The sequence below is a fragment of the Bufo gargarizans genome, chromosome 1 (genome assembly GCF_014858855.1).
Source record: "Bufo gargarizans isolate SCDJY-AF-19 chromosome 1, ASM1485885v1, whole genome shotgun sequence".
NCBI lineage: Eukaryota > Metazoa > Chordata > Amphibia > Anura > Bufonidae > Bufo > Bufo gargarizans.
The window spans coordinates 498,117,945-498,129,942 of NC_058080.1; positions in this window are offsets into that span (position 1 = coordinate 498,117,945).

Sequence of the window (11,998 nt, forward strand, 5' to 3'; positions counted from 1 at the left end):
AAAGGAAAACGTTTCAATGTTACGTGTGGAACCACAAAGGGAGACTAAAACCAAATATAGACCTGTCTGGCTTGGGGTTTATTTAGGAAGGCTAGTGGATGCTTAGTCCCCAGCTCATTGCCAATGACAATGCTAAGGGCAACACCTTCAGTTTTCATGGATGAGCCTCGAGATGTGGACATGGTACCTGACTTGTGTCTACTAGACACCAGACGGCCTTCATCTTATGGCACCTGTAGTACATATTCTGTAGGTTAAAGCTTTAGTTGCCTGATGGGTATCCAGAAATGTGCATTACTCTAGAACCTCTGTGGAGCAATGTGTATTAAGATTGAGGATCAAGTGCAGTTTTTGTTCCAGATGAAGATGCACCAAGTTAAAGGGAAGCTATCAGTAGATACTTGTACCCTAAACCACCAGCATGTTAAACCGATGGGGTTAATGGCACTAAACCTGCCACTGTCAAGACTCTGATACAGCATTGTGTATGCAAAGAACCTTACAAACCATGCACAGGAGAGAATTATGAAGAGAGTCTGGCAGCCTCCAGGGTATGCATAAAGGAGCAAGACGCGCTGGCTCTGCTTCATCAGCGCACTTCACGTGCTGTAGACGCCCCCGGCTGTCTGTATGCAGGTTCTTCTACATAATGCTGTAACTATAAACCCCAGCAGTGTATGGCATGCTGGTGATATAGGGTACAAAAAGATCTGAAGGTGGCCATAGGCGTAAACCTGACAATACTGTCCTTTTTGTTATAATTGTGTTACTAAAATGCTCTGTTTCAGTCTACGGAAATATGCACTATTAATTGTATCGGATTTGGGAATTGCGTTAACTTTTGGTTTGGTCCTTAGTGATTAATACATTGGAAAAGTAGCATTGCAAAGTTGTCAGAAGAAATGATTCCCATTGCTATGTATATATCTTTCAGCGTATGCCTCTTTAACTGCCGACGTGTTGATAGTTCCTATATCTGAAAGCCAACCAGATTGGGATCAAGATGTCACATTTGGGGGCAGCATTACTTGAATCCTCCAGGGGTTTTTCCCGTCGCTTACATGCATATCGATAGGATTTGCAATAAGTGTATTATTGGTGGATGATTACCTCACTGATCGCTCAGAAAGGGGCTATGCGACTCTTTTGAGTGGCATGCTACTCTGGCCCCCATTAGCCGCCCCTTAAATTTTCTCTGGAGACATCATCCTCTTTTTAGCAGTCCATCCTCTTTTTTTCTGTCGTCAGACTGATCATACATTTAAGGGGTTATCATGGCAATTACGGTAGTTTTTTTATTTTAATAAAGGTTCTCTGTGGCATAAAAAATAAAAGGAATAAATCATACTCGACTCAATCGATTCTCCAGCAATCCCATTCTGCTGTTCATGGGGCCTCTTGACATATTGGTGCCCACACTGGGGTGGGACCGTCTCAGCCAAGGATTGACAGAGACCCAGCGAGCTTTGGCGGAGGAGAGTATGACTTTTTTTTTTATGTCCCTCTGTGCCTTTCAAGAAATAGAAAATTGATCGGGCCTTCAACCTCCTCAGTGACATCTCCTATCGATGAATGGTGGAAACTGTAGCAATTTCCTCAACAAACATAGCATGGTCGTCCAGATTGCCTTTACCTGTCTGTCTTATTTATTGGTTACTGTATGTATATACAAACTAAAACTTGTTTTTTTGCAAAAGAAACATCTTGATTTGTAGGATATCCTTCTGTCTCTGCAAGGGTTTGTCAAACGTTTTTTTTTTTTATTATTATTATTTTTATTTTTAATGTATGGAATTTTATTTGTGTATTTTGCACTTTAATGCCTGTAGGTAGGTACCAGAGGATGCCATAAAGTATACAACGCTTTATGTATTAGTTTTCTGGTTGCCAATGAATGTGTTAATAAACTTTTTCCCATGTTACCTCCTTGGAGATTTTTTTTAGTTGTGTACGTTCTTCCACATCTTGGTTTTATCAGTTTTCTAGGAAAATAGGATGGTAATACTGACGAGGTATCTCTATATGTGGCCAGCATGTCATAGAGTGGGACGTATTAGGCTACTTTCACACTTGCGTTCGGAGTGGATCCGTCTGGTATCTGCACAGATGGATCCGCACCTATAATGCAAACGATGGGATCTGTTCAGAACTGATCCGTCTGCATTATATTTCTGAAAAAAATCTAAGTCTAATTGTTAGTCAGACGGATCCGTCCTGACTTTGCATTGAAAGTCAATGGGGGACGGATCCGTTTGAAATTGCACCATATTGTGTCAACATCAAACGGATCCGTCCCCATTGCCTTACATTGTAAGTCTGGACGGATCCGTTTGGCTCCGCGCGGCCAGGCGGACACCAAAACGCTGCAAGCAGCGTTTGGGTGTCCCCCTCCTGAGCGGAATGGAGGTGGAACTGAGCCATACTGGTGCATTCTGAACGGATCCTTATCCACTCAGAATGCATTGGGGCTGTACGGATCCGTTCGGGGGCCACTTGTGAGAGCCTTGAAACGGAACTCACAAGCGGAACCCCAAACGCAAGTGTGAAAGTAGCTCTAGAGGCAAGGAAACCCCTACTGTTGTCCCAAATAAAGGGACCCCCAAGGAGATCCCCAGCAGCAATTTAAAGGGGTATCTGAGATAATTGCTTATCTTGAACAACCCTTAAAACCCCCTGCAGCCAATCACTGTCCTTGGTGGGGGTTTTCAGGTAACATTATAGAATGCAAACATGCATTTATTATGTAGTGCCCGTCTTCATTTGCAGTGCTTTCTTGGGAGGTTTGTGACAGCTTTTTTGAAAATCCCAATATGCTGTGGCCATAGGAGAATGAATGCTGGTACCCAGAGGGTATGTTCACACTGTGCTGAAAAAACCCTGCTCAGGATTCCTCGTGTCTTTTTAGGATGCAGTTTTTATGATGTGGTTTTTCATCCTGCTCATTTCAATGGACAGAATTATGGACCAAAAATTGACACAACTTTATTTTTTTATTTTTTTCACGGCATGGTTTTTAAAGTCGCAAGTGAAAGAAAAAGCACCATATAAATTAACAAGCAGTTTCCCCATTTAATTTAACGGAGATGAACTGCAAGCGTTTTCAGCATGGTCTTTGGGTATCAGACGTTGGAAAAAGTCTGTGAAAATACCCTTAATCAGAAGTAATCCTACTGGCTCGCAAGTAACACGGCCATAAATTACAAAAGTAATAATTTAATTGTTAAAGGGGGTGTCCAGGTTCAGAGCTGAACCTGGACATGTCCCCATTTCCACCCCTCCATGCTCTGATGCTCTCCCTTGCCCTGTGCTGAATTGCGCAGGACAATGGCTTTTTTGTTTTATGTTTAGACTGCTAGGCTGTGACTTTTGCCCAGTGTTCCCGGTGACGTCACCGGCTCTGATGGGCCGTCTTTAGCACTGCCCTGCCCATTAGTGCTGGTGACGTCACCAAATACACCGCTGGGCATAAGTCTCTGTCTACCATCCTAAAAACATAAACAAAGAAGCCCTGCGCGATGCAGGGCAAGGGGGAGCATCAGAGCATGAAATGCTCCGATGCTCATATCAGGGGGTCTGAGGGATGAAAATGGGGATATGTCCTAATGAGATACTGCAAGACTAGGGTCAGGTGTGAGTACGTCTTCACTACTTGGCCCTGTCACTCAAAGTGGTGGGAACGCAGCCGTAAAAGAAGAGCGGAGCCTCTGAGTGCAATGAGGTGCAGGGGCATATTATTAAAAGGCTAAATTCTATGAATTGGGGGAACGAGTTGAGATGGGGGCAAGGGCATTAGAATGTGCTCAGAAGTGCACATCCATCATGTGAGATGGATTTATATGAAGGTGTCGGGACAGATTCCCTTGAATTTGTGACTAATATTACTTCTATTGTCTGACAGTTTGCCTGTCCGCATCTTTTGCATCCCCATTGAAATGAATGCAGATAAGATGTGAACTAAAAATACGGTCATGTGCATGGGGCCTTAAATCGGGCATGCTCAACCTGCGGCCCTCCAGCTGTTGCAAAACTACAACTCCCAGCATTCCCAGACAGTCTACAGCTATCGGCCTGCAGCAGGGCATGGTGGGAGTTGTAGTTTTACAACAGCTGGAGGGCCACAGGTTGAGCATCCCTGCCTTAAATTAATAAAATACACCGGGCCACATTTACTAATGTGAGTGAACGTAGAGGTTGTCATAAATTGTACAATGTAAAACATTGTTGGCGCATCTAGTTTTAGAAAATCCACAGTGCCCCCACCTAGGGGCCACAGTTTTGCTGTAAAATTACATTGAAGGGAACCTGTCTCCTCCAAAATACATCTACACCTGCCAGCAGTACCTCATAGTAGCCCGCAGCCTGTTAATAATCATGTTTCATCCTGTTGTCCGCTGCTGCACAAATTATCAGCGCTGTATTGGCAGCATGCTTGAAGTCTAGGGGACAGCGGCCTCCTTGCTTCATGTCAAGGTAACCAAGCCCCCTAACCGTCCCCTCTTGCCTGAGAGTGACAGCCTGCACTGCGACCGCGTGTCTCTAAGTTCCGCGCATGCGCGGTGCGCTCTGTAGTAATGCGTGATCCCATCTCCTGATGCTGCTGTTAGCCGGGTTTCAGAGGCACAATGTGCATGCGCGAGACTTGTGGAATCGCGGCCGCACTCCAGGCTGTCACTCTCAGGCAAGAGAGGACGGTTAGGCCCCTTTCACACGAGCGTGACAGATTAGGTCCGGATGCGTTCAGTGAAACTCGCACTATTTTGCAAGCAAGTTCAGTCAGTTTTGTCTGCGATTGCGTTCAGTTGTTCCGTTTTTTCCGCTCGGGTGCAATGCGTTTTTCACGCGTGTGATAAAAAACGGAAGGTTTACAAACAACATCTCTTAGCAACAATCAGTGAAAAACGTATCGCACCTGCACTTGCTTGCGGATGCAATGCGTTTTTCACGCAGCCCCATTCACTTCTATGGGGCCAGGGCTGCGTGAAAAACGCAGAATATAAAACATGCTGCGATTTTCACGCAACGCAGAACTGATGTGTGAAAAACAACGCTCATGTACACACACCCATTGAAATGAATGGGTAAGGATTCAGTGCAGGTGTTACATCACGCATTACACCCGCGCGGAAAACTCGCTTGTGTGCAAGGGGACTTGACTTGAAGCATGGAGAATAAAACAGTTTTTGTTTTTTTTAACTTGTGCAGCATCGGACAACAGGATGAAGCATATGATTATTAATAGGCTGCGGGCTACTATGAGGTACTGCTGGCAGGTGTAGATGCATTTTTGAGGTGACAGGTTCCCTTAAGGGAATCTGTCACCTGCTTTTACCATTTTAAGCTGGCACAATCGCTATGTTCACTAAAGTACCTTATTTCCTGCAGTCGTCTTCTTACTTTATTTCGTTTTGTAGTTTTGATATAAAATGCTAATGTTATGCTAATGAGGCCCCAAGGTGCCCAGAGGGGTGTTTTTTTTTTTTTCACTCTCCGGTGCCCAGTGACTCCCCCTGCAGTGCCCAAGAACACCTCCTGATCATCAAATAACCTCCCACAGCCCGGCAAACGGTTCCGCCCCCTCCCCACGTCATAGTCTACCTTATAGAAATGCCCCGTCCTTCTTCCTGTCTGCGGCCAGAAAACTCGCGCAGGCGCAGTACCGCCTGCGGCTTGCACGATCATCAACCTCCTGAGGGCAACAGCCTCAAAAGTCTCACTGGGCATGCACCGAGCCCAGTGATGTAACCTGAGCGCTGTTGCCCTCAGGACATTGATGATTGCGCAGGCTGCAGGCGGTACTGCGCCTGCGCGAGTTTTCTGGCCGCAGACAGGAAGAAGGACGGGGCATTTCTATAAGGTAGACTATGACGTGGGGAGGGGGCGGAACCGTTTGCCGGGCTGTGGGAGGTTATTTGAGGATCAGGAGGCTTTCTTGGGCACTGCAGGGGGAGTCACTGGGCACCTTGGGCCTCATTTTCATAACATAAAAAACGCTTTTATATCAAAACTACAAAATGAAATAAAGTAAGAAGACGACTGCAGGAAATAAGGTACTTTAGTGAACATAGCGATGGGGCCACCTTAAAATGGTAAAAGCAGGTGACAGATTCCCTTTAAGAAGAAAGCCAACTGATATAGTAGTAGGTAAAAGGTTAGACACAAGTTTCTATTCATGCACCAAATTTGCTATCCAGCCTCAGGCACAGTGATCAATCTGGTGTGGGTCTAGACATCCTAAGACCACCTTAACACGGATGAGGGCAAATGCACATAAGATCTGCCTCTGCCTGAGCCTCCTGGAGGGGGAACCAAGACTCATCAAAGCTGCAGGCTGGATTCACACTCCATGGGCCCTCCAGGCAGTGAATAGGGATGGAACATGGTGGACTTTGTTCCTTACTGCGCAGTGTGCATCATGCTACGTCTCCTCGGTCCTCACCGTAGATATTTACTGTGAGACTGGAAGGATACAGTCATTATGTGTTCGGTCAGGACACAGAAACTAGTCTTGCAGTAATGCAAGGCAGTGAATGACTGTGATTCACAGGATAGGGGATAGCTATTAGATCGATGGGGTTCCTACTGCGGGAGCCCCCAAAAATCATGAGAATGAGAACCTGTGAAATGAGTGGCAGGTCAGGCGTGCACACTGCTACTCCATGTCTATGGGAGCGCGGCTGTTTCCAGAACTTCCTTAGAGATGAAGTGGCAGTGTGCATGCCCGACCTGCCACTCGTGATCAGTGGGGGTCCATGCGGTAGAACAACAACCTATCTAATAGTTAGCCACTATCCTGTGGATAGGGAAGACTTCTCACAGGCCGGAATACCCATTTAATGAAGGTGAGGAGTGTAATGGGTTACCATTGGAACTTGAAGGAGCTATATTGCATAGTAATATAGCTGTGGCACGCCCTGGGCTGTGCTGGGTGCAGGACTAGTGGCAGGTACGAGGCTGTACAGCCAATCAGGTTTAATATTGCACATAATGGTAGGGGGGCCCTGTCACAGTTTGCACTGAGGTCCACAGGAGTCTAGTGATGCCACTGCACAGGCTTTTGGTAGCACTACTGATTGATCTGCAGAGATCGCATTGGCCCCTAATATATGAAGCCATAGACATAGTATAGCAGCACAAATACATTCAGACCCCTAAATAAATTCCCTCCCCAGATCATACCTCTTGGATTTTGCAGACCAGTTGTTAGTTCTCACCACAATGTATTGTCCTCAGTCTTAGTGTTCTGTGGAGGCTGCCTCCAGTGTTCTCTAAGTCCAGCAAATTGTCTTCTCCGGAAATACTGCTTTACATCTCCTTTTCAGAGACCTCGACATACGTGTTTGAACTATAGGAGCTGCTTGTCTTAAACACTAGTAATATTTGTGACAACACCAAAGAAGGGAGCTCACTGGAATAAAACTCTGCCTGCTATACCACCTAGCTCAGGGGTGGCCTACCTGAGGCTCTCTACAACTCCCAGCATGCCCAGACAGTCTACAGCTATCGGCCTGCAGCAGGGCATGGTGGGGGTTGTAGTTTTACAGCAGCTGGAGAGCCTCAGGTTGGCCATCCCTGATCCTAGCTGCTCAATAAAATTTATAATAAATGGCAGTTTATTTTTTCAAAATAACCACATTTATTGTTAACTATTATGATACATCTAAAATACTATATATAGTTGTCTGTAGGACCCATTATAGTGTTAACAGAAACACTACATCTGCTCACAATCATTTTTAAGTGACAATACACGCTATGTCCGCTATAAACATTTTACCCAAACTGAGCTCAGCATAACCTCATCTCGGCCTATTTCAATCCTACAGAAAGATTTTAGACTCTGGTTCAGTCTGACTGTACACTTTTATTTAGACTATAATATCTTCAGATAAGACTGTACACTTATGAAAATGCATGACAATATAAACACAATAACTAATTAAAATAATGTACAGTCACGGCCCCTCTCGCACTAGTTAAAAATGACTACGTCCCACAGCAGTATAGGAGGAGTTGACGCAAAGCCCCATTGATACATACTTTCTGATTGTAGCGTTCTTAATTAGTTTTGAATTTTAGAATTACCACTCTTTCAAATAGTATCAAACGCAATATACGGTGATAATTAGGTGGTTATATCGTCACTGATCTATTCAGCCAGCCGTACTGCTCAATAATTAAGCAGAATATGATGTTGACTGCTTGATATAGGGTGCGTAGGGATTATGTGAAATGGTTAAGCAGAGTATGCTGTTAACCTGTCGCTGTATTCGGTGATTGCGGGGTTTTTGTCTTCATATAGGGAATCACACTCCGTATATGCTGCTGTGTTTTCAACTGCCAAACGCGTTTCGAAACTGCACGGATTTCTTCTTTAGTGGTGAAAAATATAATGAGCCCCCCGCAATCAAAGAGCAAAGCCAGCTTTACAAAGTGACCAACTCGCATGCGCCAGAGAACAGTACCGGCACTAGCGCATATGTAAGAAAAGTAACAAGCGCTCCATAAGAAAAGTGAATACAGCCACGTACGTACCAACCATTACTGAATACAGCGACAGGTCCGGTAAGCAGTGAACAGCATACTCTGCTTAACCATTTCACATAAGAACTGCATTATTTGCTGAATGTGTCCGGTGGCAACGGTAAAACCACCCGACAATCCCTACGCACCCTATATCAAGCAGTCAACATCATATTCTGCTTAATTATTGTGCAGTACGGCTGCCTGAATAGATCAGTGACGATATAACCACCTAATTATCACCGTATATTGCGTTTGATACTATTTGAAAGAGTGGTAATTCTAAAATTCTAAACTAATTAAAAGGGTTGTCCGGGTTCAGAGGTGAACCCGGACATACCCATATTTTCACCTAGGCAGCCCCCCTGATGTTAGCATCGGAGCATCTCATGCTCCGATGCTCTCCCTTGCCGCACGCTAGATTGCACAGGGCAAGGTCTCTTTTGTTTACAATAACACACTGCCGGGTGGAGGTTTCCGCCCGGCAGTGTGTTGGTTGACGTCAACGGCTCTGATGATCATGCTTTAGTGCTGCCCTAGCCGTTTTACTGGATAGGGCAGAGCTAAAGCCCGCCCATCAGTGCCGGTGACATCACCGGGCTTCCTGGCCGCCCCATGGAGAGCCCGATTCTCTCCAATGCTCCAACTGCTCCAATGCTCAAGTCAGGGGGGGCTGTCGGGGTGAAAATGGAGGTTTGTGTGAGTTCAGACCTTTAAGAACGCTACAATCAGAAAGTATGTATCAATAGGACTTTGCATCAACTCCTCCTATACTGCTGTGTGACGTACTCCTTTTTAAATAGTGCAAGAGGGACCGTGACTGTACATTATTTTTTAATTTATTGTGTTTATATATAGTATATGGTATTTTATATGTATCATAATAGGTAACAATAAATGTAGTTATTTTGAAAAAAAAGGCAATTATTTTTTTTTGTTTTAAAATTCTTTATTGGAAAAGATACTGACATTACATATATTAGTAAATAACATAGCACAGACAAGTTACTTTCTTCTCAGGTACATTTCTAGTATGACAATACAAATATAGACTTAGGGCAATACTTTAGTGACATTTATTGAGTGACAATCCCATGAGGACCAGACTGAGATGAAAAATGTATCAATTCTGGATCGAAACTGCATTTCAGGATATGAGATACGAGGCTTCTACAGTGTATTTCCTGAAAGAGGACCATGGTGACCAGGTTTTTTTAAATGTGTCGTCTATTATTTTCCCATGAGGCTAGCTCCTCAAACCTGTATAGTTGGTCTATTTTGGCTATCCACTGGGATATTGACGGGGTGTCTTCAGACAGCCAGTATTTGGGAATCAGAAGACGCGCTGCGTCTAAGAGATGATTGAATAAAGAGGGGAGGCTTTCCCTAGTACTGGAGGTGTGTACACCTAAAAAGGCTAGATGGGGTGTTATGGGGACTTTAGAGTGGCATATCCTGTTACTTTCTTCAAATATTTTTGACCACCAATCTTTGATTAGGGGGCAAGTCCACCAAATGTGAAAATATGAGCCTCTGTCCTTACAACACCTCCAGCACACATCACTGTTATCCGCCTTGTATCTACAGGTCACAAAAGGCCATTTATCATTAATATTACTAGTAATATTTGTTCTGTAGGTTTCATAATATTTTGAATAAATATTCCACCACAATGTCTCCTTCCTCTCAATAAACATGTTACATTCTGTGTGGGATAAAAACATAAATAAAATAAAAACTAAAACCTTTTTTGGGCCTCCCCGAATGTTACCAAGTAAGTTACCAAATAAGTATTGAGGTGGAACTGGTATTTGATGATCAATATGAAGCCGTCTGTAATTTGTATTGCTTATGCTAAAAAAAAAAAACAGCACAATTACACACAGTCAGTATTTGTAAGCCAAAACCAGGAGTGGGTCAGGAACGCAGAAGAGGCGCACATCTTTCCATTATGCGGTTTCTCTGGGTTCCACTCCTGGATTTGGCTTATAAATAATGACCATGTTTTACAATGGCCATAAAGGGGTATTCCAGTTGTTACAAGATAGCAACAAGATAAGATCAGTAGGGGTCCTACTGCTGGGACCCCCACCAATAACGAGACCGGGGACCTCTGAAATGACTGGAGTGGCAGGTCGAGCTTGCACACTGCTGCTCCGTTTATCTCTATGGAGTTCCGGAGACAGCAGAGTATAGCGTTCGGCTATTTACAAAACTCCCATACAGATGAACAGAAAGGCTGTTCCTATTCTTGTGATGGGCGGGGGTCCCAGCGGTAGGACCCCCACTGATCTAATAGTTATCAGTTATCCTGTAGATAGGAATAAAGTGTAAAAAAAACTAAATACTCCTTTAAAGGGGTTTTCCAAGATTGTAGTATTGGTGACCTATCCTCAGGACCCCCGCAGATCAGCTGTTTGAGTGCTGGTGAGAGCCACGGCCTCCTTGCAGCTTATCAAGCACAGCGCCATCCATTGTATAGTGGCTGTTCTTGGTATTGCAGCCATTTTCACTCTAATGGTACTGAGCTGCGCGTAGGCCACATGACTGATGAACATGATGTCACTAGCCTAGGAAGAGGCCACTGCACTCACTATAGTGCAGGGGCCTCTTCAAACAGCTGATCGGCAGGGGTGCTAGGAGTCAGAACCCCGCCCTTCTGATATTGACCTATCGTGAGAATAGGCCATCAATATCAGAATCTTGGAGAGCCGCTTTAACCCATTCTTGACCTCCGTCTTACATGTACAACGGAAGTCTGGTCTTTAAAGGTGGTGCCCACTAGTGAGTGCAGAGGGCGCCATAACCAAAAGGTTTATGCAGTTTTACACAGCAGAGGTCCAGGGCTAATGTAATCAGCGGTAATGCCAATCGTGGACGTTTAACCCCCTCATATGTGACCACAGCATCTGGGAGTACTAAAACCGGGAGCTGCACGCTTTCTGGCCAGGGCCACCTTCCCTTGGCTGAGATCAGGGAAAGCGGCCCGTACTAGTAATAGGCCTAAGCCTATACAAGGCTTACAGGCTGATTACTAGTATATTCCAATTCAGGCCTACAGGTGGCAGCACAGCATTGGAATATAATGAATTCAGTATTCTGTAATGAATAAATATTTATTACAGAATACAAGATGCAATCTAATGATTGCTTGTTATAGTCACCTAGGGTGACTTAAAAAAAAAGTTTAAAATAATAATTAAGAAAAGTTTTAAAAAATATTTTAAAATTTTTAAAAAAATATATATAAAAATTGAAATCATCTTTCCCTAGAATAAAAAATAAACAATAAAAAAAATTAAACTTTATGGGCATTGCCGTATCCGAAAACGCCTGTACTATTCGCCATTTTTTGTCACTTCACCTCTCCAAAAGAATTTAATAAGAAGTGATCAAAAGGTCGTACACACTTCACAATGCAACAAGAAACAACAACATAAAACTGTAGCGGAATTGCGTTTTCTTTTTCCAGTTCAAC